This window comes from Lonchura striata, chromosome 6 (genome assembly GCF_050655825.1).
Source record: "Lonchura striata isolate lonStrDom1 chromosome 6, ASM5065582v1, whole genome shotgun sequence".
Lineage (NCBI taxonomy): Eukaryota > Metazoa > Chordata > Aves > Passeriformes > Estrildidae > Lonchura > Lonchura striata.
The window spans coordinates 26732403-26757129 of NC_140708.1; the positions used below are offsets into that span (position 1 = coordinate 26732403).

The window sequence follows — 24727 nt, forward strand, 5'->3', positions numbered from 1 at the left end:
CATCTTCCTTAGGACTTTCTGTCCTTTAGTCTTACACTTCCTGACCTTTCCAATAATTCTAGCTTGCTTTCTCATTTCTGCTTCTGCATCACCCTCTCCAACACCCATCTCTCTGGGAGCACCCCAGCTCTCTGCACCTTCTTGACTCCTATCTCCCCAAGAAGCAATTTATGCTGCAGCTGTTTCTGAGACATCAGCCAGATTTTTGCTTTGCTGGTGTGTGCCAGAAAGAACAGAATGATGCTGAGCCTTGCACTATATGATTTTCCAATGTGGAGGTACTAACTCAAATGTCCTTTTAATGCAGGGACTATCTAGTTTTCACAAAACTCACTGAAACTTTATGTCTGAGCATTTTCTTTTTACTTTAGACATGTTTGAAATCAGACAACCCATTGCAAAGTTTTTTAGAAAAACAAACAGAAGGAATACATAAAATATCATCCCCTTCAGAAACAAAACTTAAAAAAAAATTAAAGAAAGGATATTGAGATTTCAATTCCTCCTCCCTGTAAAGGACTGTGGGGTGAGTTGCAAGTAGTCAAAACCAGGAATATTCTTTGGAAACTCATTGTCCCATACATCATTAGTGAATGAAGTTTCTGAACTTCATTCTGGACCTGAAGTAGAGAGGGAATTCTAAGCCAGGATTGTTTTCACCACCCACGAATATCTTCAAATTGAGAGCTCAACTCATTGGCACCAGGGTGATAAATAAGTATATATGGTTTGAGATGTTGTCAGTGAGATGGATAAGCAGTTCAATGAGACTAATAAACATTTCATATTGTCATTTAGAGTTAAGTGTGGCAGATGCAGATGGGACTAATACTAGTTTTCACTCTATGTTATGATTAATTAGATAGACAACCTATTGGTGTAGTGGTACTAATACATTCATAATCAATATTTGTTTTTCAAGGCTGTTCCTTAAGATTTTGGCTTAGAAAAACTACCAATAATTTCAGTAACAGTATAAAGGAAGAACTGAATAAAGTACAAAGAAGATGTAGGTTTCCTTTCTCCTACTCACTGTCTAAATCTGTAGGAAAGGGATACTCAAGAAATGAAATATGTTCTCCTGAATCTGTGAAAACCCTTCTCTGTGATGTCTGCATATTTTAAAAAAGAAGAGCAAGAGCCAGAAAGAAGCAGAAAGGTTTGCTGTAAATCCTGGGGAGGAAAAAAAGATGTTTAATAATGTATAAAGATCTGTTAGTTCCCATTGGTTTGGATCTCTGAATACAGGTTTCTCTGGAGGCTCCTTTTACAGTAGGTACCTCAGTCAGCTTTAACAATACAGTCCCATCCACCTTGATGCAAAATAAGGAGGGTGTAAGGAGCTGAAAAAAGGGCTTTCCTAAGTGAATTGGGAACCTTCATGTATCCCTGCTTTGTTTCTCATGTCTAGAGATAAAAGACTTTTTTGTCTCTCCATGTGTAAATTATTCTGATGTAGGAGAGATCAAAATTATTATTCTGTCGGTCACTATATTAACTAAGTTCAGAACTTTTTGTTAAGTTATAACTCAATTTAATAAAAGTTTTGAAAGTGCTTATTTCAGCAGAAGTATTGCGTATATTTTGATAGAATGGCAGCATTTAATGCCTCTACATGCTGAGCAGTAGTAAGTAGTCAGTGTTTAATCATGTACTAAGCCAGTAAATACTGTTAAATTCCCTTACATTTTGCTATTTTATATATGCTTGATTGAAATGTCCCATGTTCTAAAATAGAAATCATTAGTGAATCTGTTAGCTCCTCTGACCTTAATAGTGTGTAACCAGAATTAATTATCACATTGAAGTATTTGCTTTAACTTGCCATTAAGTGATTATTGCAGAGCAAGAATGCAGAATCTCAGTGAATTAATCAGTGACCTATATTTTCTGGTGCTTCTACTTAAATTTAGCCTTGGTCGGAATGACGGAAGATCTGTCCAATTGCATTCCTGTTAAATGTTCTCAACTGAACAAGTCTGGTTACTGCCACCCAGCAAATAAAGGAGTGCATTCTTCACAATGCTGTCACACATGGATTGTTATATTGATGGGAACTTTTAATTCATGTGGCTGTGTCCACACCAGAGCCTGCCCAAAGCCTGTGCAGGAAGCAGGACACTGCTCTGCAGCAATGAGAGGTTTGCCGCTGACTGTGCTGGAAGCAAGTTTGAAACATGAATTATTAATCCACTTTTACTTTAGAGCCCTCAGCAATGGGAAAGATGCTTTTCTTCAAACCCATTTGAATACTGTGATAGACACCAGGAATTCAGCAGTTTGGAATCAATGTGCTGCAGCAATTTATTTGTACCATGATGTATGCCCAGGAGGATGGAAAAAGTGATAACCTCGTGGCAAATGGCAGATTCTGACAATAAACAAAAGTATAATGGTTATTTTGAGAGAGAATTTATTCCTCACCCATATTTAAATATGCAACCTAAGTAATTTTAAAATAAAAAAAAGTGCACTAGTATGGCCTTAATTCTATATAAATATATTTCCCTCCAGCAAAAAATGAAAAAAATATCTTCAATAGCAAGATACATTTTGAATAGTGAAGTATAATGTTTAAGATTAAATAATCATTTATTTGGATCTGTGTTGTGTTTCAAAAGGAAAAAAGATGTGGAAAGAATTAAACAGGTTGTGAAAGTGTAGACTACATATCAAGGTGAGTAATTCTAAAACAAATATGTACTTGTTGTTTGACCAATATACTGCAGAGTTACTGATAAAGAGAGGACAAAAATATATATCTTTTTAATATAGATCATGGATGCAAAGAGCAGGAATAAAATGGACAGGCTGAGGCTGAAATTGAAAATTTGAAGGACAGGTTTAGAGGAGCAAGAAAAGTGATTTTTCTTCTTTTATTGCTGATCTTGAAACAAGAAAATATATTATTTGAGACCTGTCTGGCTAAGTGGGACAAGACCATTTTTTCAAGTAGGATTGCTAACCTAATGAGCAAGGATTTGAACTTTAGGGTTTGATTTCATTTTGAAATGCCAGTACACACATGCCCACAGTGTGGGAGACAAACAGGAGTCAGAATCTGTGTGGCTGCATAGCTCAGCCTTTCTGGGACTGGAGGGATACAGTACTGTGATGGAAAGACACAGGCCTTATATCTAAAACCTAAAGCACGATGAAATTAGGATTCAGTCAGGCATACAAGATCTCTCAGGAGGTACCTGAAGGACCATGGGCCCAGGAGATCTGACTGATCTTTAAGGATAACCTCTTAGAGCAGAACAGAGGATCCTGAAGGAAAGAAGCCAAGGTAAGGGAGATGAGGAGCCCTGAGTGGGTCCAGCACAGCAGGAACATACAGAGAGCAAACATGGAGACAGACTACCCAGAAGAAGCACAGAAATAATTACTGGGCATGCAGGGCCAGAACCAGCCGTGCCAAATATCCTCTGGGATCAAAACTGCTGAGGAATGTGGAGGGCAGCAAGGAACACTCATACAGAGCCACTGGAACAGGAGGAAGGCTAAGGAAAACCGGGCTGCTCTGTCCTAGTGACAGAGGGTACAGAAAAACCTGAAGTGCTCAGTGCCTTCTGTGTGTCAGCCTTCACTGCCAAGGTTTTCTCTTGGACCTTCCAGCCCTCACTGGCTTGCAGCAGAGCTCCTACAGAAAATAAAGTTTGAGCTGTGGATCACTTGAGCCAACTGAACAGAACACAAGCCTGTGAAGCTGGTAGGACACATCCAAGGTGCTGAGGGAGCTGGCTGCCATTGGCACAGAGTGGCTTTCTGTCATCTTTGGCAGCCTGTGGCAGTCAGGGAAATCCCTGGTGATGGCATAAAGGAAGAGCAAGAAGGGGAATCCTGGAAACTACAGATTTGCTGTTCTATACTTGTTCATTGCTACTGAGCAAAAAGTCAATTTAAAGTTTAATCAAACTATCTTTGTTTTTTAGGAGTTAAAATTAAATGAGTGTTCTCTTTCATAAACTACATGTGATAAAACCCTGTCACCAATTGAATTCTGTTTTCAAAGTCTCGGTTAGAAACATTTCAGTATTCTGAACATTAACACAAAATTAATTCCATCTCCTATATTCATATGCAACAGCCAAATATTTGTGCATTTGCATGGTGAAACGCATACTAATTTCACAAACCAGTCATCTTTTTCCTGCAGATACTGAAAAATGCCATTGAGTAAAGAGAGTGCAGAATGAAGAAAGAAGTTTGTCTCCTCAGAGCATACAGTTTACATACTATATATTTTTACCTTTCCCCCAGCAAGTCTGGTTTTATTTCACTACATACTTTTCTGGTTTGTTGGAACAGCTGTATCTTCCCAACACAGTATAAGTGAAGATCACAAATAATATTTGTATGGAAATTTTTAACTACTGTACAAAGAGAAATAATCTCCCACTTAATTGTCTTTTTCCTTCTATAGAGTACATTCTTTATTTTTAAAAGTGGTGATGACACTCTGAAAGCCCACCAGAGTGAAAATTTACATCTTCTATTATTAATTGCGTGAAGAGTGTTACTTGCAATGATTTTTCTTGCACTTGAAAGTATAAAAAGCTCTTCTTGCTTTATAACAAAGCACTTGGTACCATCATTTTTGCAAATCTGGGCATAACTTCCACTAACTGGAGTCCCTGGGACACAAGAGCAGCTGAGATGGGTCAAAACTCATAAGCACCGCCTAGGACTTGTCTTTAGTCGTGATTCACTACAGATACTTTGGAAATGGTATCACTTGAGAGTTATTATTCTTGCAATACATAATCCCAGTTTTCATGTGTTTATGGTTTAGAGACTTCCCGAGTTTGAGTTTGCATCACTATAATTGTGCTTTATAGCTTTGGTGTGTTTTCTTTCATCACTGCATTAATTACCTTATGAACCCATTAAGAAATTTACAATTACTAAGTGCAGTAACAATGAGTTCCAAATTTAAATTACGTGTTATGAGAAACAGAGTCTCTTTTGTCCATTTTGGGTCTTCTGACAGACAATTTTATCAGGCCTTCCTGAAGGTTAGTATTTATTACTACTCCTCTTGTCATTTTCTTTTCAAAGCAGTCCTATGGACACTGCAATCTGTTAGCTCCTCACACATAATACTCCTGTATTGAGAACTTCCTCAAGCTCCTTTTTAAATTAATAAGCACTGATGCAAAAAGATTAATTTAGCTCTTTTTCTCGCATATTTATTTATTTTCTGTCTACATGAGATGCCTGCTTTCATTAATCCTTGCCATCCTTCCTACATCTCCAGCAGATGTGCTGCCTTGTCACCATTCCCAGCTGGGTCATATAGTACTGTTATTATACTTTTTGTCTGTTGGTATGGAATTTCAGTCCACAGGGATTGTGCATAACTGATGGAGAAATTTTAAAGACATGCCACTTCTGTTACTTCATATAATATGTATGCACCACTGACACAATCCATTGCTATTATTGCAATAAGTCCGTGCATACAGTATTTCACACAGATGACAGAGGCCTACTAATCAAAATAACATCTATTCTAAGGACGAAAACCCACTGTAAATCTGCACATTTCCTGTTAACATCAGTAAATTATGCAAAGAAGTAATTATTTTATGGCCTTTGATATAAAAACAGACAGAATTGCTTTCTTAGAGTAATTTAAAGCTTCTCTCTACTACCAAAGTAATACAGGATCCCACTTGGTAGCGTGGGACAGTAGTTTGCTTTTTGCAGCCTCTGATGTAGAAGGAAACATTTTCTATGTGTTGAAAGGGACTGCACAAGTTAATGAAAGTGAAAACAGAGGAAAAAACTGTGAAGTCCACTGAGGATTACCAAACACATTGATCTGATGTCTGCTTCAGAAAGGCACTGAGCTGCAAGCAGCTAGACACCTTAAAGGGAAATATCCTGTATGCTTGCCTTGTCTGATACTGGGTTCTGGGCATCTGCCTTCCCTGGGCACTGTGAGACAGTGTGGAACTTGGATCTGACCTAATGCAGCTGCTCTCATGCCCATGGACTTAGTGACAACCTGAAAATAAGGCCAAGCAGTTTCTAAAACACATATAATTTTATAAAATATGACTTCAAAACCTACTAGCAGGTATAATCTAAAATGTGTTTTTGTGGGACTCTAAGTGGTGGTTTTAGTTAGTTCAAGTTTGCAAGTACATGAGATTTAGTTGCATATTTTTGCATCTCTCCATCCCAGGCTTGCTTCCACAGACTTCCATTGTCCTCTAACTTTTTCCAGGAACATGATGCTTTCACAGTTGTAAAAAAAGAATTTACTGTTGGGCTAATGCCAGATGGAGCTTGGAAAGTCCCAAGTCTTAAACATCTGCTCTTTTAAAGTAAAATTGGATATATTTTCAGCTTAATGAGCTGAAAGATAGATTTGTAGTATCTATCACAATATGGAAATCAAGAGTGTATCTGATGAGCAGGTGCTGGAAGTCAATCTTTTTTATTCCAAATCCCCATCAGAATAGAGGGAAAATATCTTAATAAGATGGAAAGATACCTGTGAGAGAGGATGAAGAAATGCAAACCTGTTACCTTACTCTAAATTTATAATTAAGACTATCGAAGGGTTACATAAATATAAATTTAATCTCACAAAAGCTAATGAACATGATTATAGCTGTTCTGCAGATGGGTGGAAGGATTGTGCTGTGAGTGGGATGTATGTTAAAAATCCCAGCTGTTGCTTCTGTATTTCACATGAGACTATAAAAGCTTATAAAAAACTAAATCTGTTTTAGCTTCAGTGTGAATGTGTATTTACTTTTCCTAACCCAGGGGTTATGTGACAGTTCAGTGCTCCTTTTGTGGAAACCTGTGACTGTAGCAGAAGGAAGAATTCAAAAATAAATTTCACAGAGGAAAGTAACTTATTACAGTTTAATTAATTTAGGTCCCCAGCTAATGGGTAAAGAAAAGGATTGGATTCAAGAAGGGATGTGTAATGTCTCTTAATGATATCAGATATGTCACTTGTGTATACGTCTGTTTATTTGTGTAAGCATTCATTCATTTGATTCAGAACTTCTTTAGACAAACATATGGCCCATCATATGTACTTACAGTTCTGTGCTTGACTTAATGAATTCACACAGATTTGATTCTCTCTTTGAGCAAATAACTTGTGATGTTTCTAAGGAATGGCACATCTGCACTGGAGTTCTGAAAATCACATAACAGGATACAATTTTGCACCAGGAGTGCAGCTGAGGGACTTGGTCCAAAACCTGACAAAAGTGCTAGCCATAGAAACACATCCTTATAAACTTTCTTTCATGGCTTCCTTTTTCCAAACTCATTTGACATTTTTGTTACCTGATGGAGAAAGGTACAGTCTTCCCCAAATACTTTAAGCAATGGCTGGGCAAACATAATATTCTTTGTAGCTGCTTGTCTGCAGCACACAGGTGCCAGCTACAAAATATGTTTAATTTAGCTGACAAGAATCCACTCCATACCACTATAACATATTAAAACAAAGCAGTTTTAAAACACAGAGGGAACAAAACATACCTCTGTTTAGTATCCCATACACACATTTTGAATTATTTTTATAGACGCTAAGAATTTTCTCAGTTGCGCTGGAAAATGTTACTTTAAATAAACACCAAAAAGCCCCAAACAGTGCTGCCCCAGAAATACTTCACTTGATATTTTAGACATGTATAAAAAAATTCGGAATTTCATGTGTTGCTGTACAAAATATTACTGTTCTGTTTGTGTTGTGCTGCCTGCTTTCAGAAGCTATAACCATACATAGTTCTCCAGTACCCATAGATGTCAGGGCATTAGGTGCTGCTCAACAGCAAAATGAAAAAGTGTCTGCACCTTAGCAATCTCCAGAAAGTGACATCAACTTTCTGCTAAATTGATGTTACATAATGTGTTAAAAAGGAGACAACTATAGATTCATTTAATAAATTATCTCTTTACAAAACTCTGAAGAGTTTTATCCTTTGTTTCAAAATGCATAATCCTGGTAACAGGCAGAAACTGAAGTGAAGCTCAATAAAAACTCAATGTGAGAAACTGCAGGAAAAAATGGTGCTGATTCTCAGGTGATTTACATTCTGAATTTTATTCACAATAAGTATATAAACTAAATTTCAAATAAAACATACCTTAGCAACGAAGAGACCTAACTTGAGCTACAGACAACATTGTTTGCTGATCTAAACAAATAAGGAGAAATTTTCCCTGAACATCTATACCATAGGCCCATTCCAATTATGCTCAGGAGCCAGGACGTCTATTTGAGTTTAGTTTGAGGAAGCTGATGAAAAATTTGCCTGTTTTTTTTTTGGTGAAGGAAAAATAAACGAGGATCCCTATAGGTGTGTGTAACCCGTCTGATCCCAGGGCATTTTCTTCCTCTGCATGTTGCTTTGTCTCTGCTGCAGTGCTGTGATGCTCCCACTGTGTGCTTTGCTCTCTGCATGTCCTGCTGGCCCTGTTTGCACTCCCTTGCTCTCCCAGGCAGGGATGTGAGTCCAGCCTTGAATTCTTCCAAGGGTGGAGCAACCACCTCTCTGGGCAACCTCTGCCAGTGTTTCACCACCCTTCTCATAAAAAAAATGTTTTCCTTTTATCTAGTCTGAATCTACTCACTTTTAGTTTAAAACCATTATCCTTGGTCCTATTTCAACAGGCCCTACTAAAAATTCTGTCCGTGTCTTTCTTACAAACCTCCTTTAGTTACTGGAAGGAATTATGTAGATATTATCTAGGAAGAAAGATTTAAGTAAAGCTTTACTCCTCTGTCTTTATGCAACTCAGTACATTGAAGCTCAGATTTTAGTCTTCTCCAAGGAGGACAGGCCAGAAAGGAGCTACTCTGGGCTGCAGGATAATTGCTCCCAGGAAGGAAGTAGAGAGCAGAGACAGGTTGGAACATTTCTTTTGCGTCTGCTTCTGTAGTACAAATAAACATAAACAGAAAAAATAACAACAAGAGGAAGTAAAACCAAAATGAAAACCTCTTAGAAACTTTTCTCCCCCTGGGGAGGCACTGAGTGTACAAACAACATAACACAGAAGTTGGCATGCTGGATTTTTCACACTCCCCACATTGTGGCTCAGAAAGGATCTTCTTAAGTTATGAGCCCAAGCATGGTATAGGAAACCATACAGAAAATAACAGAGGATAAACAGCTTCCTGCCTGTATAACTGCATTTCACTGCTAATTTTGGACTGGATAGTTATACACAGATGCTGCAAGAATTTGGCCCCAAAACCAGTTTTTTGCAACAACTGAAGAATTAGATCAACTTCTGTACTCTGCCATAAAATGAACAATGACAGTTGTAATGCTGTATCTTACAGATTCTTCCATGTGTTCATTATTTTTTGAGTGATGAATGTAAATATTAAAATGTTGTGATATTTTTAAACTTGGCTTTAGAATACTGGAGTGGCTCTGTGGGAAAATAATTTGTCCCTGGCTGTGTAACAATCACTTTCCACCAGTCAAAGCTCTGGCTACAATCTGTTTCTAATTAATCAGGAAGACAAGACAGGGCGAGTCTTGTACTGGGACAGTATCATACATAGTGGACTGACTGTAAAGCATGCCAGATGAAGATGTGTTCAGTGCACTAAAAGGAACAATCTAATTATCAGTTTAGTGCTTGAGTCTTAAATTCTTCTGAACTAGCAATGCACATTAAAACATTATCTGGATCCGGTTAAACCGTGTAATATAAAACAGCAATGCCTAGGCAAAACCTGAATATTTACAATTTTAACATAAAATTTCTAATTCTTCCAGAAGCCCTGCAGAGTATAGGAAATTCAAAAATGTTCACACCCTAGCACCTTGTTCAAAGCTAGATGTTTAACAATTCACTTTCAATAATTCTTAGAGCTGACAAGACTGAAAATATTTTTTACAATGTATGGAATATATAAGGTTCCAAAATATAATGAAAATAAAGAATTTTTTTAAAAAATAGCTTGTGAAAGCCACTTCTATTTTTTAGCCAGCAGTAGTTCTTAGTTGCTGAATAGAGCTCTCTCTTGCAAGCCTTACTGACACAGATGGTTCATCTAAAGTAAGGGAAAGCATTCATCAACCAGCTATGTGCAGGGGCAGATCATAAGAGAGAAAAATGGTTTACTTTAGAAAATGGGAGTAATGGAAAGTCTGTCCATGTTCACTTTCATTTTGCTCTTGTTCCTTTTATTTCTGATGTAAGGAGCATTGTAGTGAGTGCTGTGTGTCATTGCTCTTTGGGATGCTGGAAATAGAATAGGAATTGTTCCAGCAACAGAGCTTAGAAATTATAGTGAGTGTGTTTGTGAAAGAGGAGTTATGTCTGTTTATTATTCTGTCTTCTTTTGAAGAAGAACAGAACTATCCTATAATCTCTTAAAGTTAAACTATTTTCAAGCTCTTTCCAGAAACGTATTTCTGATTTTATTGTAAATATGAAGTCCAGGGTACTGTTTCTGTACTTAAAACAAAATAATGGTCTGTTATTTCTAGATGGAGAAAGCAGTGAAATAACCTGTAGGGTTGTTTAATTTCTGTCTGTGCTATAACTCAGCAGGGTCAGACAAAGCAATATTCTGAGTGCATGGGTTTTGCTGAATGGTTGATATTACATTGCAGATTAAAATCATAGATGACAGGAAGACTTATAGGTTGTTCTGTGTACCAGCAACAGTCAGAGACTTCAGCTGACTTTTACATATTAAGTAGTTCTTGTGAGTGGGTGGGCTTTGTGGTCAGAAACTCTCCCAGGGCTGAGATCTCACTTGATAATCTGGCTCCGGATATAAAAACGTTAGCCATTGAAAACTTAATCCAGCAAGGGACTTTTAATTTTCTTTCTAGCCTTCCATCTGTGAAGCACATACCCTTTTCCTCCCATCCCTCATGGTCTCACTTCTTATCAGCATAATTCACAAAACAGATTTGTTGCATATTTGTTTTGCAAGATTCCCATAATTGATGTGAGCACATGAACAATAAATATCTTAATTAGTCCACTCTGATCTGTTTAAGGTTTTAACTTCCCATTTTGCTGCACTCTGACCAGAAGTAGTCTATTTTCTTTTGGGAAAGGAATTTTTGTGGAAATCCTCATTGCATTGCAAGATAGTTTTATGCTGTGGGATTTTATTCCTTGTCCCTCAACCTCCAGTGCAAGGTGCCTCATTCACATTGGACCTATAAAAGTGTGAAGAACAGTAATAGTAATTCAGGGGGAAAAAGTACTTGTATCTGAACAAGGCAAATAAAACCATAATAAAGTCTGCTGAGCCTAAACTAAATAACATGAGTCATTTCTCAGCAGGGACTCTGTGATGTATGCTGAGCATGGGGATGCTCAGGCCAAGAAAGCTCGTTGAAAATACCTGGGCTCAGAACTGTTTCAGGACAAACCTTTACTGAATATACCATGAGTTTAAAAAATAGCAAGACAAAGCAGTATCATCAAGCAATGCAAACCAAGGAAGCAAAATTATGACTCATTAGGCATTCTCAGCTATGGTACCTGAAGTTCATGGAAATACTTTGGTCACCAGGGGCTGGATTTTTGGTTTTCATCTTCTAAACTCAATTAAAATAGAATAAAAATAGGAGGAAGTATGGCCCTGTTGTTCTGATTCTGGCAGCTGTAGCACAGCCAGCGAGGAGCAGACAGGTCACACCAGGCTGTGTCAGCCCTGTGCCATGGGGGGTGCAGGAGCTCTGGCTTTGGTCTGCAGCACTCTGGGACAGGGAGGGACATAGTTGAGTGTGTTTGCTACCTCTGAAGATCCTGTTTCAAAAATTAATGGTATCAAGTGTCAAGATCCAATCGCAAGACAAAATATTTCTGCCACTTACATTTTATACAAAATTCCTACAAATATTTTTATGGCTGTTGTAATTAAATTTAATAAATAGTTTCCTTGAATTTAGGAAAATTTTAGAATCAGAATTACATGTCCTTCTAATGTATGTGCAATAAAATTACTGTAAACTTGGTCTTGAAGATAAAGTTAAAAAAAAAAACAACTAGTGCAGGACAATTTATGTTTTTGTATTTGATAGTGCAGTAAAACAGGTGGCTATCTGAATAGTTAATGAGACCAATAACAAGGAAACAACAGCTCCACAGAATCCTGCCAAATAAAAATAACATGGAACTCTAATGCTGTGCAAGAAGTTTCACTGTGAAAAAAATTGCTGTGCTTTCTATAGGAATTGAACTGAGCATCTACAGCTTAAACTTTAGTTATGTGGACAACCAGTTCTCAAATAACACTAACAGTGCAGAAGGGGTGAGTGGTTTTTAGGTTGTCTTAGAGTGGGGCAATGACTTTTGATGGATTTATCACAAATATAACTTTGTCTTTTTTGTTAAGAGAAAAGAATTGAGGAAGAAAAACAACATATGAGGATAGACTGATCATGAAGAAATTTTGGGTTATTCTTATCTTTGTCATGCATTTTCTGTGGGCCTCAAGGCACAGAAACTTCAGCAGCTCTGCTCTTACTGCCCAGGTATATCCTTGCACTGTGACAAATACAAGGTGGTTTGGGATAGTGAGAAACCTTTTAAGGAGAGAAACTCTCAGAGATCTTCTTTCCACCCACATTAACCATACTCCTGTGTAAGCTAATTTGTGGAAAATTATAGTTACCAAGCGCTGGGTAAATTTCTCACCAGATTTATGTATTTAAAGTCACATCTCATCATTAAAACAAATTTATACAGGTCCTTGAAATTAACCTTATCTTTAAATTTTATCAGTGGTATACTTAAAATGGTTCTGTAAATTCATTAGGCTGTACTGGCATGAGTGCTCCTATGTATGATAATCTGTTGTTTATGTAAATAGAAAAGAGATTTCATGGCTTATTTTTACTCTGCCCTTTAAAGTAGAGATAAAAGTAATCATTTCAGGGATTCTGAATTTACTCATTGAAGCCCAAGGACATCCTGTGATGTGCTATCATTGCCTTTTTTGAAAGTGGTTAAACCTATAGAATATTCTGGTGTCTTCTCAATAAATTTTCTGACCAAACATGCTAGAGATTCACTAATGCAAAAAGAAAAGAACATGTCTGCAATTATTCTGTAATAAATTCATCATGGGCATTATAAACTAAAACCTCACTTTTCAACGTGAACCAATTGTACCTGCTCCTAAAGACCACACACACCCTGCAGGCTGATGCTTAAGCACACTGCAAATAGTACTTTTGGTCTATGTCTTGTTTCCATCTGAAATAGCCCAGCTAAAGGAGAAGTGACAGGATACCTCAAGTGCTTCTTACATGCACACAGCAGTGAATCACTTGAAGACTGAACTCTGAGCTAGATTCCTTCAAGCCTTTGTAAGCAGCGATCTCGTGTTGCTCACAGGGCACCCACTGTGGACTCCTTGGCAGGAAAGTTGAACAGTGATGCCATGTGAAAACCCCACAGACCTATGGGGTAATGTCCCATTAAACTTAATGACATTACAAACATGATTAATACCCACCCCACCTAAAGCCATAAAGATACTGGTCATTTAGGAAAACCAGAAGTCAGTCAATTCTGCTGAACTTTCAAGTTCTTATTTTTGATTATGGCAAGATACTAAAATATTTTGGGAGTGTCTGAATTATTTCATGAGGATCATATATCTATGAAACATGCTATAATTAGATGTTAATATCTAATTGCAGAAGAGAAAATGTGTTAAACCTATGAATGTGCAGACTCTGGAAGGGGTGCCTTAACTCCTATCTCTTCACCTTTTGATACAAGGCTACCTAATTCTAATCCATCAGCAAACATCACTGCATTGTTGCTCATCCTTTGCAAGCTCCAAGGGATAAATCCAAGGAATTAATGTGAAACTTTGCCTTAATGATATTTCTGCCAGCCTGAGCAGGTCCAAGAAATTGAAAGATTTGATGTGTTCCAAGCTCAAGCAGGCAGGAATATTCAGTTCCTCTAGATGCTCAGTTATAAAGCTTTTGCTTTATATTCAGTTATACATGCAGAGTTGCCCAAATGCTACTTCCTAGTATCTATCAAAGTTGAAAAAATGCCTCACAGGTTTGATTTCCTCAAATCAAGTTAATTAGCATTTGGAGACTAACAGACATTTAGCAGTGGAACACAGTGGATAAAAAACAGCTATTTCTTTTGGCACAGAGGTAAAGAATGACAGAACCTGAGTACATAAGAATGGTAAGTAGTATTGCAACCACTGCTAATAAAGTTGGGTGAAAGACAACAGAAGAGTTTCAGAACCAGTGGGTGTATAGCACTCACTCTCAATGTCAACAGATTCACATGACATAATTGAAAAGTGATAAACCAAGGTCTATGAAGCTTTCTTTTGAGAACATTTCACATTCAGTGGTGCATTTGGGAAATAAATTCAGAGCAAGCCATGCATGGAAGTCTTCAGGGCATGCAGAATGCTGTAGAGCTGTCCTCATGTCAGTCTCTGCACATGGACAAAAATGGTGCTAAGCCCATCTTCCTCAGTTGTCTTTAGATGCAATTAGTAAGTAATCCTCTCATGTCTAGTCTTGTTTTACAAACCTAGCTACTATGAAGATAGCTTTTAGCTCAGGAAAATGTTTTGCTACTCTCACTCCCAATTGCCATCATTTGTAACTCCATAAGCAAATTACATGTAGTGGAAAAGAATATCTCCTTCTATACTGAAGGATGTTCAAATTTATGTTCTCAAATCACTGTTGTCCATCTGGAAAACAATTAAAACCTGATCAGTCCATCAGACATACTCAGTAACATCTGTTTGTTGCAGACATTTCAGATCTTAAGAAGTTTAGGCAAGAGTTTGCTCATACACATTAACACACTTCTTTCCATTGGTTAATTTGCCTGGAGGCTTGAGAGTCTGACAAAACTTCAACTCAAGTCAAACAAAAATTTTTCATTACCTCTATTGGAAAATTAATCAGGTACTTGGTCTACAAATAACATGGATCTAGACACAATCAGTCATATTTTTCTTCAAATTGCTATTTACCATGTCCTGTGACTAACTTTCAAATCACTTGAGAAACAATATTTGAAAAGGTTGTGATATAATAAGGCAGACTATTGACATTTTTCTGGAATGTTATTGAGCTCATTGGTTTTCAATTAAGAGTATGAGCTACACCAGCTCAGTAAATACACTGAGTCACACACGTCAGGAGATTATTTAAGTAGCATGCAGTGAACTTAGAAAGGACCCTCTTAACACCAAAATGGAGAAGTATTTGCATGTAGGCAGAAAGTACATTTTAAACTTGCATTACTGTTCATCTTCAAATAAAGCATCTAAGCACAGGAAGGTGTGAAGCAGGACCTGAAACCTTCTAGCTAACTTCTGAGAAAAGGCATATGGAAAGATATTGCAGGGATACTTGTGGTCTGGGACTGAATTGCACACTCCATTTCTCTCCTTGAAGCTTTGCTGAGCTGGATAAAGCTAAGAAGCATGGGGATAACACAAAATGAAGATGATTAAGTATCGAGCCAAGATATATATATATATATATGTACATGAGTGTGGTTATATATAGGTATAGATATACACACACACATATGAGCAGTACTTTAGAAAGAAGAAAAACATACCTGAACTTTTAGGTGAAATTACTGTATTTTGTTTATTTGTATTGGAGCATTTTGTGTTACTTCTCTGGCAGACATCTCACAATTTAAGTCTTGGGGAAAGGCTGACAGAAAGATGATGCTGTGGAGATTTCAGTCTTACTGGTTTATAATTTTCGTTTTGCTGCTTGGTTAGTGGATCCTGTGCTATTTTTTCCAAATGACAAGCTGCAGAAGCAGGTGATATTTTTCTCAGAGTTTCAATATTGACATGGAATGCATGACAGTTTAATATTTTTTGTTGTTCATGATTTAATTAACAGTAATAAAACATAAATAAACCCCTACCAACAACAAAAAACTGTGGATTGCACGCAATTGATCCCATTTGGTAAGTTCCAGTTTGTAGATGGATGCACATCACACTGCAGCTAAATAATTGGCCAGGGAGAAGGCTGCACTAGACAACAAGCCCATCTTCCCATAAGCCTTTTCTCAGATGTTGGCTACAAGGTTTCAGGTCCTGCTTCACACCTAATTACAGAAATTATTTCACTTGATAAAAATAAAGTTGTGAAAAAATTATCCTTTACTCTAATGGTTCATTTTCCAAAGCATCCAGCTCACATGGAAGTTGTATATCAGGGTCAAAGAAAGGGAGAGGAAGGAACTGGAGATTGGTAACCAATACACAAATGTAAATGCCATTTGTGCAAAGATTAAATATAGCTCAATAATCTTGATTCTGTAGGGTCTCTAACAGTGATAACAGCTGAATGCCTTCTTTTCAAACTCTTTAAATTTTAACTCTGTACTTCCAGAGGCAATTTCAGTATTAGATACTGGTTTTACAAGCAAACTAAACCAGCAAAATAGCACTTTACTTCTTTCACCTGGCAGCAGATTCAGGCTAATTTCTCTCAGTGGCAGGATTTCAGGAGCAATATTTGCATGTGGGCAGAAAGTACATTTTAAACTCTCATTACTGCTCATCTTCAAATAAAACATCTAAGCACAGGAATCAGCCTTCAATCCTCCACTTAGAAAAAAATCCCCAAAGTGCATCATACAGAGTTTTTTAAGTCTTTGGAAAGTCAGTTTTAAAAACACACACCTTAAACAGATCTCGAATGTGAAAAAAGAAGGACATATGCATAGTTAAATACAGGACTGTTGGAAAGTTTTATAGACAAAATAACTTACTGATGAAGAGATCCCCAAAACAATCCCATGAATAGCTGAAATCTCTGCGTCAGTGTAGGGCAAGATTTTGCAAACCTTCATTCAGTCAATCATTTATTCCCTATCCTCCAGCTGTGATAATTCTGCAAAGGATTGAATTCACATGGTACTGAATAGTTCTCTGTCCTATAGAAATGTCTGTGGGTTATCTGAAGCAATACAATTACAGTCATTGCAATGAGGAAATAACTTTGTGGTTCTTTATACACAAAAGAACTTTAACTGTAAAACATTCATTGCATTTTTTGTTGTCATTGGAGAAAAGAAAATGAACTTTTACAAATGCTTGTTATAAATTGAGACCCAACTGCTGCAGGTTTTAGTTTGATTTTCCCTAATTTAAAAAACCTGAGATGAATCCCCACAGACTTCACCAACAAGGGGTAAAAGGTACATAATCAGTCATTTATCCTGTGCTTTAGTTTTATTGCAGAAATCCATCCTGATTTTTTTTTAACATATATGATAGTCTGAAATCTATTCAGGCCTTTCTTTATTTTTCTTGCTTATGTTTTCCTCAGAGGTCCAAAATTATCCTGGTAATCCCTGGTGCTGGCCATTCAAATAAGCAGGAGACATTCCAGCTGTTGTGTTGATACCCCACCTGCAGTTAAGTGGTAATCACTCAGAAGCAGGTGATTAAGAATTGGTCAAAAAGTAGAATTCAGGAAATAAATACACTAGTGATCCTTTTTTAAATGTCAAATCACTGAAAATCATTGCAGGCAAGTTGGCTTAGCAACAGATTTCAGAGACTGGCTCTTTATCAATAGTAAGAATATTTAGCAGTAAACAATAAAAGCTATTAAAAATTACAGGAGATTAAATAATTAGTTGAATTGCAATTGCCAACAAATAAAGATCTACATTCTACCTGTAATCAGGTCAGATTTTCAGGGACAGTCAAAATAAGAATACAAGTCAAAAAAAAAAAAAAAGAACATTCAAAAATATGTACATCCATAGCAATTGCTATGGATGCTTGTTGCTCCCTCAGATAGTGGAGCTAGAGGAGCAACTATTTACAGTTTGTTTGCTAGTGAATGTGCTGGTGAAGTTAAATACAAACCAAGACAAAAACACTGAATATAAATTTTTTGTTGTGACCCATAAAAACCAACCCATTGCTCTTTGATATTTTCAGTACTGGAATAATTCAGATCACCTTTTCTAGGCTGAGGCATCGAGCAGAGAAAATGGTATGATGACTTGTGAAAGGCAATCATCTCTTTCCACTGAAGTAGAAAAACTAGAGGGTTTTTTGGAACATTTTATTTCAATTTGCCTTAAAAACAAGGTAATTTTTCATTGCAAAATAGCTTTCATATAATTGTTTTATGTAGTCTATACTCATGTTTGTTACCCCTATGGATCCAAAAAACTGTGACTCAGTGCTCATAAGGATAAACTGTCTGCTTTTGATTAACACTGTTCTTTATAAATAAATATTTCAAATCCAGGCAGTTATCTTCACCATATGACTTATCACACGTCTTTGTGCCTGCCCTTGCCCTGACAATAAAGGTCATCATAGAGACAAAGAAATGAGGACAAGAACATATCCCAAAATTCAGTACTCCTCCTTTTTCTGTAATCCAGGGGAGTAGGATGCCTGAAGTCCTACTCAAAATCTGTTCTCTTAATTAAAGAGTAATATGTGAGTGCTGACAATAGTTGGTTTATTAGACAGAGCACTTGTATGTGAAATGTTAGCAAGAGAGGAGTTTCCAGCTGTAAAGGACACCAACAGAGCTGGGACAATCACTAAAGTCTCAGAAAATCTCAAGCCAGTGCCCTGTGATGCTACAGTGCCCTTATGCTGGTTTGTCAGTGGGAAGCAAAATCTACTGAAAATCAAACCTTCAGACTCCTCTTTTTGTTCAGCTTACACCTCAACAAATCCAAAGGCAATCAGACAAGGAAATTGTGGTGTTCTGGGATAGGATTGTCTATCCACTTTCTTACTGCAGTAGCCCCATTTTGAAAGTTTTCTTGAAAATAGGTGAAATAGATTGATACTTTTCAAAGTGTCACTTTATATGGCTCTCATTACATTTCTGCCAGTTTTCTTTCAGGCATTTTAGAAACTGAGAGATTGTTGCTAACATCATTTTTTTCCCTCACTAAACCTGACTGAATTTTCCAGGCAGCAAAGGAAGAAGCATGTAACCAGCTCTCAGGTCATGCTATACACACATTTGTATCTGTAATTCTTGCTAGATCTTAAGGACAAAACTCTGTTCTCCTGTCTGCAATGCAGCGTTTTAGCTGCAGTGCAGATCATTTATATCTATGCTCCCTGTCCAAGTCTCGGAGAGGTCAGCTGTGGTTTTGTGAACATCCCTCTGCAATGTCTTTCCACATTTTAGTGTCTCTTTCCCAATCAGTGTGATCAGAGGGGGTGTGTGGCCTTTCTGCCTGTGCTGGCTCCTTACTGACCCGGTGGCTCTGCTCCTGCTCTTTCCTGTGACTCCTTATGCAGAACCCACTGCTGCCCCTCCAGACACTCCCCCAGCCTAAGCAGCTGCAAGGGTGACCTGTGGTGTCTGACTTCACTTCTTCAGTATGTTGTGGATATCAAATAATTCATGTTTTATTCTCCAATATGCCTTTGGTTTCCACTTTATAACTAAACCACATGAGGCCAGAACTGAGCTTCTCTCCTGACGGCTGGGACAGTGCTGCCCAGGGTTCCTTCATCTTTTACCTGTCATGTAGAGGAGTGCAGGGACAGCAGGAGCCTGGATGGAAATCTTCAGAATAGCAGTGACACTTTACCTCCTTGTACTATGGTGCTTTCAGATAAACTTTACATGAGAAAATTGATCTTTTTTCTGCGTTTTCTAACTTTGATTTTATCCCTTCCTTCTGTAAGAAAATCAAAGTGTAAACCTATTTCTAAAATGGTAGAAGTCAGGTTTTCCTTAATCAGAGTCCTAGCAAACATCAGCTATTTTTCCCCAAATGTAAACAGACACGGTGAGGCAGGGATGCTGTTTTTTCCTCTGCTCACTTTCTTAACATTTTTCCAAAAGGCCACTCTGAGGAGGAGCCCCTCTCTGCACTGGACCTGCAGGAGCCCTGTTTATTACTTGGTTTGATGTTTGACCTGACCATTGATGCACATAATTGAAAAGCAGTCTCTAAAGTGCAGAAGGAATCCATTAATAAAATCGTGCCTTTTCAGGACACATTTGTACAACTCATATATAGACATATGTAAATATATGTACACAGGCACATTAGACATAGATAAATATATGTACACAGGCACAAAGAGTGAGAATCCTTTTGCAATCCATTCCAGTCACTGCTGTTCAATACAAGAAGCACAACTCTCCCCCTCCAGGCAGTTTTGGTATGTGCCTATAAAAGATGGCTACACAATACTTTATTTAAGTAATAGAAGAAGTGCAATAGTGGGGAATCAGAGTCAGAGAGATTTCTTCCATGAGCAGGCTGAACCAGAGCTAAATGCTGCATTGCACCAACTAAAAGGCAGTGCCTTCCTTCTACCTGAATTTGCCCTGTGCTTCACCACTCCAGACAAGGAAAGGGTCTGCAAGCACATAGGATTACAGCCATCACTTATTCCTGTGTTCCAGTGCTGCATGCACAGCACAGTTTCATCACCTTTAAAGACTGGTGATCTAAAAAATGGAGAAACCACTCCCATATATCAACTAACTTTTAAAAGACTTATTTTTATCCTTGACATCAGCATTGCTTTAATAAAACTTAACAAATGTCAGGTATTTTCTGATATATCATGCTCCCTGAAGTGAACTCAGAGATCAAATACTTTGCTAAAAATCTCATTGGCAGCACTAAGTTTTTAGTGAATTCTTCTCTAAAGATCAACTAATAAAATTTTTTGTGAATACTTAGATATGGGGGATTTTTCAATCATTGGAAATTGATCACTGAAGCTATATATTATTGTTTCTTTTCCATGCCTGGTTAAAAATGTAACTGCTATTGGAATGAATTGCTGTTCTTGCAAATTTTAAAGTTTTCTACAGCACTCAGTCATAGGTGCTAGGAAATCAGTTCCTGTAAATGCTAATTTCAGGGAGTATGACTGCATGAGAGCATATAAAATAGTGGGAGCCCAGACACAAACTTATTGTAAAATTACTTCAGCTTGTATTACAGAAAGCTGTCTACAACATAAAGAAAAATATAGAATCAAAAACTTGAGCCCATATTTTGCACATGGTGCAGTAAGAAGAGCAATTTATTTAGTGAAAAAATCACAGAAAATATATCACAAAGAAACCTTTTATTAGTGTCAACAAAGAGAAAAGAAAATTCTGCTGAATTCCACCAAAATGTTTAAAACAAAATCAAAAGAACATGAGCTGAGAGCACCCTCTTCTGATCATTATTTTGTTCTTCAAGTTCTAGGTAAAATAACTCTGAATATGTTGTAAAATTCCACTGACCTGCTCTTTATCAGAATCACGAGTACATCATCTGCTTGGGGGAGATGAACATAATGCATTTATTTCAGCTACCAACTGATATTTTTACTTTAGTTGTTTTTTGTTGTTGTTGTTGTTGTTTTTTGTTTGTTTGTTTTTTCTTTTTTGTGCAAATTGTAATCCAGTTCTTCCAGTAACTCTTCTCCCCTGTATGTCCCAGTTTGATTTCCATAAGGCCACCCAGAGCCAGAGGTGCAGGGACAGGTTGATCTTTGTCCAATTCATGCCACTGAGAGAGATTTAAATTCAGGTTAAAAAAATCTGATTCTAAAAGAGTGTGTTTACAAAAATTTATAAAGATGAAAAAAGGAGCAGAGGATGGGGGAAAGTAAGAACAAGAGGAATATTAGGAATATAAATATTTTTCTATAACTGTACCAGCATTGTTTTCATGGCATTCTCACAGGACCAAGCTGAAGAAGTAAATTCTAAATTCCACTGTAATTCAGAGGGAAAAAAAGGAAAGAGAGAAGTGCCTTTGACCTTGTACCTCACTTTCAGTCTCTGAGGACTGGAGGAGAGAAGTAACTCATGAATATTAGAGCTAATGAAGCTTGATTTTTCCCCAGGTTTTTGGTTGTGTTGATTGACTCTCATGTCTGGAAGATGTAAATTGTGACTGAAGCTTGTTCTGCATTTGAGACATCTCGATGTGCCCTCTTCAGTTTGCATTCTCTGGGATTTAAAAATACTCCAGCTCTTGCTGTAGTGTTTTTCCCAGTGTATACCTCTCAGATATCTCTCTGACCTGGACATCTATTTACAGAAATCTTGTGGGAATGACTTGTTTCTGAGATTTCTGTTCCTTCATCATATTTCATAAAAATAATACACTGGATTCAAAAAATTAGATAGCATGGACTAGCGGGCAGGTATATATTGAAACATCTACCTTCTAAGTAATTCTCTGAAGATTTTCACTAGAGAGCCCTTGGTAGGCAGAGGTGTGGAGAGTGGCTCCCCTTGGTGTAGGGAGTGATTCCAATCAGAAGTGAAGCCCAAAGAGGCAAAGGGAGAGATCAGCCATGGCAGGAGTTTCCTGCAGTGCAGACGAGGCATTTCAGGGTGATGAGTGATCCCATCTCAGCAGGAGAGGCTGGTGGACCAGCACACACTCCCAGCATCACACAGACTGGAAACCAATAGAAATTAAATTGGAAGATACAGGCACAATCCCATTATGTGATAAGGAAACCGGGGTGGATAGAGACAGCACAGAGATAAGAGGGTCATGCAAACTAACAGGGCAATTTGGATCTGAGAAAGTGGATGCACTATTAACCAGATGCACTCAGCCTCACTGCATTGCCAGATGAGGCTTGTCCTTGTCAAAATACAATAAATTGGCCTCTTCAGCTTCTCCACATTTAAGGTTCTGGCATGAACCACTTTAGACAAATATAGATTGATGGCTGAAGTATACACAGGAATGACACAGGACCAGGATGATGCTGAAATATCATTAAAATTGATGATTTTGGCTTGTTTGTCTGTCATCTTTAGTACAGCACGCCAGTGCATCTGGAGACCTGACATTATCACAGACAGTGTAGAGCCTCCAGGGAAGGGAAACACTAGAGCTGGAAGAAAGGCATGTGCAGACATGCAAAACATCCAGGAGCAGCTTTTGATCCTGCTGGTAAAGAGCTGTGCTGTAATTCCAGGTGTCTGACAGGAGCAAATTCTAGCTCAGGCTATTGTGTGCACCTGCTGACAGAAACAGCAACCTGCAGCTGGGCTGTGGAAACAAAGGGTCGGGCACTGTCCAAGTCTCCTTTCAAAGTAACATGTGGCAACCCAAGGCAAATGCAACTTTGAGTTATTGGCCCAGAACTGGTAATTTAGAAATTGGAAATTTAGGTTATTTGATTAGAATTAAAGGAACTGGCTCTTCTTCCTTTTGGCTTTTTACAGGCCTTAAAGATGACAGAAAATTCAGCTGGAGCTGCATAGCAGGAATGATCAACCAAAGAAAATACTGACCATTACCCAGCAGCTGGAATGTGCTGGTAAGGACAGTAACAGGATAAGGAATTTGCATTTTTGAGTCTGGCCATTTGTAACACGTGAAATAGGAACAGTAGCATATGTAAGAATATCTGGGTTTGAAATGGTGCAGGGTCAGCCATGTTGTTGGCATCTCTAAGGAGTCCTGTATGGAAATTATGGAAGTCTCCAGAGCTATCAGTTCTTATTATCAGGCTTCACAAAATGTGGACTAGCACTACATGAAAAGGTTGTTCAGTAGAATTAAAATTATCCTGGGGCATAGGAAGCCTCAGACTTCAAAGTTTCTAGTTATTTGCACATCATACTTTAGTTTTTTCTTTTTATGAAAAAAAATTACAAGGCTCTCAGAATCTTTCATTATGAAAGAACCTCAAAAAGTAATGGTAGTTGAGCCCAACACCTATACAAAGATGATAAAGGGGAAAGATAAAGCTATGCTCAATATCTTATCTTCCTGAAAAAGAAGCAGAGAGCAAGGTTTGATTTATATTTGCCTAGTTAAAAAAATTTCTTCAGACTTAATCTGCTATATTATTATTTTGAGGTCAACACTGTCAGTTCTGTTTTCCAAAATGCACTTAAAGGTTGTCAAGGTAAACAAGGATTGGATTGGATCCCTGCAGCCAACTCATATACTGAGCATAGGGTGGAAGCTTTTCCTATAGATATTTTCTTCAAAAGCATGGAAAATACCACCCAAAAAACCCAAAAAAAAAAAAAAAAACCAACAACAAAAAAACCTCCCACAAAAATGACAATTGTATTAATTAGATATCCAAAATATACTGCTGTGAATGGAAAGCACTTTGATTAGGACTGACTTAGCAAGATGCACAGCCTGCTCTGGTACATGAGTCTAATGGATCAGCATTCAAACACATGCAATGAACAGATGGCTCCTGTAGAGGAGATTAATACAGCATTTTTGGTCACCTTGTACTGGCACTCTTTCAAAGCAGGTGCTTGATAAACCAAGACTGGAAGTAGACCAAAATGAACTGGCTTCTAAAAAACCTGGGACATAGAAAAGGAGGAGACAATCCCTTCTTCTCTCTTTTCCAAGAGTATATGAGTGCATGCAATGCCAGTTTTGCCCATGGTGACCAATCCCACACCTTTGGTACCGTTTCTGAGATGCAACATCAATAACTTTAACATGAGGACCAGGGGCACTGACAAGCTGAGCATGTCAATATGTAATTCAGGTTTGAACTCCATTTTATATTCTTATGTTAACTGTTTTCTAATTTTGTCATCCTGTTCTGAGTCAAAAGTGGACAAGCCCCAACTAGAACCAGAACTGCTACTCTGAATCCATTCCTGATCTGATTTTAAAGCAGAAATATTAAATTTCTCAAGTTCAGGAGAAATCAAAAAAACCTGGCATCAAACCCTTTCACTATCTAGGTTCCAAAACTGCC

General features: G+C 37.7%; 1 long non-coding RNA gene across 1 annotated transcript; it reads right to left on the reverse strand.

The window, feature by feature from the left end:
* Positions 1 to 613: 613 nt before the first annotated feature.
* Positions 614 to 17783, reverse strand: LOC146767063 (uncharacterized). The gene is made up of 3 exons (XR_014956150.1): positions 16774 to 17783; positions 15595 to 15798; positions 614 to 15445 (listed from the first exon to the last, which is right to left on the reverse strand). It is a non-coding gene; the product is annotated as an uncharacterized LOC146767063 (long non-coding RNA).
* Positions 17784 to 24727: the final 6944 nt, after the last annotated feature.